Source organism: Physeter macrocephalus, chromosome 2 (assembly GCF_002837175.3).
Source record: "Physeter macrocephalus isolate SW-GA chromosome 2, ASM283717v5, whole genome shotgun sequence".
Taxonomy (NCBI): domain Eukaryota; kingdom Metazoa; phylum Chordata; class Mammalia; order Artiodactyla; family Physeteridae; genus Physeter; species Physeter macrocephalus.
The window spans coordinates 91,090,019-91,095,958 of record NC_041215.1 but is presented as its reverse complement, the minus strand read 5'-3'; the positions used below and the strand labels follow the sequence as shown (position 1 = coordinate 91,095,958).

At 39.0% G+C, this 5,940-nt stretch overlaps 1 pseudogene; it reads right to left on the bottom strand.

Annotated features, from left to right (window-relative positions):
• Positions 1–4,823: 4,823 nt before the first annotated feature.
• On the bottom strand, positions 4,824–5,288 carry LOC102982260 (prefoldin subunit 2-like; annotated as a pseudogene).
• Between the last annotated feature and the right edge of the window lie 652 nt (positions 5,289–5,940).

The following is a 5,940-nucleotide window of genomic DNA, read 5'->3' as shown; positions in this document are numbered from 1 at the left end:
TTTAAGAGATTAGCAAACATCAAAAAGTAGGAGGGTTTGATTACATGATTGATTACATGATTACTGGTGGCTTGCTTTTATAGGTTTGGGGACTGATGTAAAATGGTCTGAAATTGATTCTGGGTCAGCAGGTGTCTTTGTGGAGAAGTTCCAGCACACTGTTGGAACAAAAAAGATAAAAGTTTGGACTCATTGGAGAGGGTAAGAGGAACAGTTTGATTTTACTGGCATCATTCCTCCCCTAAGGTGGCACAACTTACGTCCAAGAGAGATCTTCTTGGACCTTGATTTCTCCCAAGGGGGAAAATGAGAGTGTGTGAGTGAGCTCCCAGCTTCCCAAGCTATGTGGAACACTGACAAAGAGACTCACTTCTCTTTCATCCCATCCAGGTACTGATTCATGAGCTGTATTACTAGGGAGTGGGACGAGTCTGAGAAAGTGGCAGCTAGGGCTCTCAGAGGGCATTAAAGAAGCACAGATCCTATTAAGTAACGACATCAGCAACTCCATCAAGAAGCCCATCAATGAGCCTTTAGGGATGCCTCACCTGCATTTTCCAGTAACTGGCCCACAAGCATCCCAGGCACTCTGTGTGCCTCACATACATGCATTCCTATCCTCTGGCTGACTTGCTGTGTGCACTCCCAATGGTGGTATTGAGAGCAAGCTTTGGGAGACAGCTAATAAGCAAACAGAGAATGCTGGCTCAAATCCGCAGGCCAGGGGAGACCACAAACATGAGCTTTAGCACCACCTTTGGGAAAACAAAAAGGTGTGTCACTGGATTGAGAGGAGGCATACTTGCTTACAAATTTTGCCACAAAAGGGAGCAAAAATTACGGAGCAGGTGAATTCACAGAAGGTCTGAGAAAGCATCAGAATACTTAACAGGGATGAGGGAAGATATTTCTCTCCTGAGGCAGTTAGTAAAGACTGGAGAAGGTGACTTCTACTTAAAATGTGAAGAGAGCAGTGCAAAACTTAAAGGAACATGAAAAATCAAGGAAACATGACACCATCAAAGGATCACAGTAATCTTTCAGTAGTCAATTCTAAAGCTATGGAGATCTGTGATTTACCCAATAAAGAATTCAAAGTAACTGTTTTAGTGAAACTCAATGAGCTCCAAGGAAACACAGAAAGGTAATCCAACAAAATCAGGAAAATAATACACAACAAAATGAGTAGTTTAACAAAAAGATAGAAATCATAAAAAAGAACCAAATAGAAATTCTGGAGTTGAAGAATAAGATGAATGAAATGAAAAATGCAAATGAAAACATCACCAGAATGTTTTCAACAGAAGAAAGAATCTGTGAGTTAGAAGAAAGGAACTTTGAAATTATCAAGGAGAACAAAGATAAAAGAAAGAGTGAAGAAAGGCTATGTGATCTATGGAATACCATCAAAAAAAATTGCAAATTGTTGGGGTTCCAGAAGGAGAAGAGAGGGAGCAGGGGGCAGAAAGCTTATGTAAAGAAATAATGGCGGGACTTCCCTGGTGGTCCCGTGGTTAAGAATCTGCCTTCAAATGCAGGGGACATGGGTTTGATCCCTGGTTGGGGAACTAAGATTCCACATGCTGTGGGGCAGCTACACCGGCGTGCTCTAGAGCCCACACGCCACACAGAGAGAGCCCATGTGCTGCAACTACTGAGCCCGTGCACCACGACTGGAGAGAAGCCTGCATGCTGCAAAAAAAGATCCTGCATGCCACAACGAAGATCCCACATGCTGCGACGAAGACCCAATGCAGCCAAAAAAAAAGAAAAAAGAAATAATGGCTGAGAGCTTTCCAAAGCTAGGGAGAGATTTAGATATCCAAGTTCAAGAAACTCATAGGTCACCAAACAAACTCAAAGAGATCCTTTCCAAGACACATTACTCTAAAACAGTCAAAAATCAAAGGCAAAGAGAGAATCTAAAAAGCAGCAAGAGAATAGGAGCTTATAACATAAAAGGGACCCCCACTAGGCTAATAGTGGATTTCTCATAAGAAACCTTACAGGCCAATAGAGAGTGGGATGATATATGTAAAGTGCTAAAAGAAAAACAAACAAACACTGCCAACAAGAATATTCTATACAGAAAAGTTATCCTTCAGAATTGAAGGAAATGATCCAGCAATCCCACTTCTGGGAATATGTCCAAAGGAATTGAAATCAGGATTTTGAAGAAATATCTACACTCCCATGTTTATGGCAGCATTATCCACAATAGTCAAGATATGGAAACCACCTAAGTGTTTGTCTATAGATCAATGGATAAAAAGATCCTGCCAAGGAAATCCTGCCATTTGTGACAACATGGGTGAAACCTGAGGACGTTATGAAAAATGAAATAAGTCAGAGAGAGAGACAAATACTGTATCGTATCACTTATATATGAAATCTAAAAAGCCAAACTCATAGAAACCAAGAGAAAAATGGTGGTTGCCTGGGGCTGGGAATTGGGGGAAGTGGGGAGATATTGGTCAAAGGGTACAAATTTCCAGCTATAAGATGAGTAAGCTCTGAGGAGCTAATGTAACAGCATGATAATTATATTTAACAATACTTTATTATATACCTGAAAGTTGCTGAGAGTGTAAATCTTTAATGTTCTCACCACTAAAGAACTAGTAATTATGTGAGGTGATGGAGGTGTTAGCTAACACGACTGTAGTCATCATTTTGCAATAAAAGTATATCAGATCAACGTGTTGTACCCCTTAAGCTTACACAATGTTGTATGTCAATTATATATCAATAAAGTAAAAAGTACATATGGGAGTTGAGGAGGCAGTTTTGGAAAGATAATGGTTTTTGGAGAGAGGAAGGTTAAAAAAAAGTGAAATGGATACTGCATTTCAAGGAAAAATAAATCTGGGGGAAATTTTAAAGTTTGTGGAAGGCAAAAGAAAACAACAGAAATTGGAAGGACAGACACATACACTCCTCAAAAGGGCACCTAATAAAGAAAGTGCAGTCTTATACACTAACAGAAGAGATTTCTCTTGAAATAAGAGTCTTGTGAGCTACTCCAAACCACCAACTTTGTTTATCAAATGTGGCAACAGGGCAGTCTTCACACAACTCTACGCAAAACTACTACAAGAATAAAACTGAAGAGAATAAAAATATTTTACCTAATAAAAATTCCCTTCTCTGCACAAAAAACAACTATGAAGCAAAACGCTGTTTTAACACAAAATACCAAGCTGAATTAAATATGTTCAAACAAAAACTTGAGGATATAAAAACAAGCAGGATTTAACCTTAGTTTTTACTAAGAAGAAAAATGGACAAAAAGAGGAAAAAATTAAACAAGAGTTTTGTATTCTAAAAAAATAGGAGAAAAATCATAACAGGAGAAAAATCATAACAGATTTGAAGACTAAATTACAGATGCTCAAGTAAAAATATACGCCAATGAAATTTTAAGAATGACTTTAAAGGAAAAAAACTGAACTGTGATCATGTTGGTACACCCTTATTAATGGAAAGACCAATACCCTGCCATATATAGGCCCACTGGTTCTTTGCTCATGTGGAGGAAGAGCACTCACCATGTGGCATGCTGATTTCCACACTCTTAAAAGATGATGGCTAACTAGAATCCTCTAAAATGCCTTTGCTGCTGCTGCCTTTGCCTTTGTTTCCAAAAATGGTCCTCATTCTCAGGGTTATAGGTAAAACACACCCAAGACATTACTGTGGTGTAGTCAAGGATAAACCCAGCACAAGCCTGTGATTCTAAGCCCAATAAAGCCATGGGAACACCTTTAACCCGGACAATAATTATTTGAGACTCTCTGTAATAAGAAGCTTGTAAATATTAGCAGTATAGAGAGGACACTCTCTCCCTTAAGTATATTCATTAACTACTGCAAAAAATTCAAACAACAATAACAACAACAAAATCCCCCAAAACCCTGGGTACAGGAGGAGGAAGTTCAACACTCAAACAGAAGCCCACAGTTTGACCCAATTGGAAACCAAAATTTTCTAAAATAATGCCTACAACAAAAAGATAAAAGGGCACTGGTTGGCATTTGTGCCTCTACAACATAGTGCTTTTTTGTTTGTTTTTGTTTTTTGTTTTTTTGGCTGCGTTGGGTCTTTGTTGCTGCACATGGGCTTTCTCTAGTTGCGGCAAGCGGGGCTACTCTTTGTTGAGCTGCACAGGTTTCTCATTGCTGTGGCTTCTCTTGTTGCGGAGCACGGGCTTTAGGTGCACGGGCTTCGGTAGTTTTGGCTCGCGAGCTTAGTTGTTCTGCGGCATGTGGGATCTTCCTGGACCAGGGCTCGAACCCGTGTCCCCTGCTTTGGCAGGCGGATTCTAGACCACTGCGCCACCAGGGAAGCCCTACAACATAGGTTTTGAATTAACTTTAACATATGCTGAAATGCACCAATTGACAAAAGTTAATGGTCTTAATTATGGACCTCAAATTACTGTTTTTCCTGGAGATGTGACTAAATTTAAGTGAGATGCCAACTAATTAACTAACATTCACGAACACTCTGTCCCCAGACAGTAGAATAAATATGTAAGGAAGAAATACTAAGACAGACACAATATTCTGGGCCATACATAATCCATGTCTCAATAATTGTTAAAATATTCACATCATAAAAAGTATGTTGTGTGAGCATAGTGGAATTAAATTAGAAGTAAATAGTAAAGAAAATCTAGAAACTGTCAACATATTTGGAAATTTGTTTTTCTGACCAAAACATTTAATTAACCAAAAAATTACAATGGCAGAGAAAATAATAACAATAAAGAGAAATTATAAGAAGTGGGAGTCAGGGTAGAAAAAATGCAAAGGCCTTGCTCTCTAGGAGACCAGTACTGCAGCTGGGCTGGCCTCAGCCCCAGCCCCTTCTGAGTTTTCTTTGGCTGCTGGCGTCTTGTCTTCCCCCATGAGACGAATGTTGTGCTTTTCCCGGAATTCATTTAGTTCTTTTCCCTTTGCCAGAAACCGCTGTGTCAGTGTCTCAATAATCTTCTGTATCTGCTCCTGGTTGTTCTCCAGGGCAGGCAGCACCTCTTTGACAGTTCGCTCTACCAGCACCCTCCAACCATGCGGTAGCACTTGCAGGTTTCATCTACCTCCTTCAGAGTATCAATCACTAGCCGGTACTCATTCAACTCCGTCTCCAACTCAGCTGCTTTGGAGGCCAGGCCCCGCTGTTCCTGCCGAAGGCGATTGAAGCCAGCAATTACCTGCTCTGCTGACACGAACCCCCTTCCCAGAGCCGCTCTGGCTGCTCTTGCCAGTGTGACCACTGCTCTCTGCCATCTTCGTTGCTTGCTGGGCTTCCGATCTGCCCATATTTGGAAATTTAAGTATGTAATTCTGAAAAACCTACCAGCAAAGAAAGAAACAACAGAAATTTTAAAGTATTTTAAGCTGAATGAATCAAAAAAAAATTTGTGCAATGCAGCTAAAGAGTGCTTATACAGGAATTTATACCACTAAATATTTAGATTAAAATGTAAATCTCAAGACAATAATATAAACTTGATCTTAAAGAAATTAGAGAAAGAAAAATGCATTAAGCCAGAAAGTAATCATAAGACAGGAAACAATAAAGATCAGAGTGGATATCAATGAAACAGAACACAAAAACAACAGAAAAAACTGAAGAAACAAAAATCCATTTCTTTGGAAAGATCATTGAATGTATAAACATTTTCTACAACTGATTAAAAACAAAACTAAATAAGACAGAATTACCCATACCATAAGAGAGAGGGCATCACTATGGATTCTGCAGTTTTTAAAAGGAAAATAAGGAGGAAATTATGAACTATTTTATATAAATAAATTTGAAAATTTGTATGAAATGAACAAAGGTTTTGAAGGATAGAAACTATCAAATCTCACTCAGGAAGAAACAGCCTGAAAAGCCCCAAATAAATTAGAGAAAATGAATATAAGTAGTTAAAAA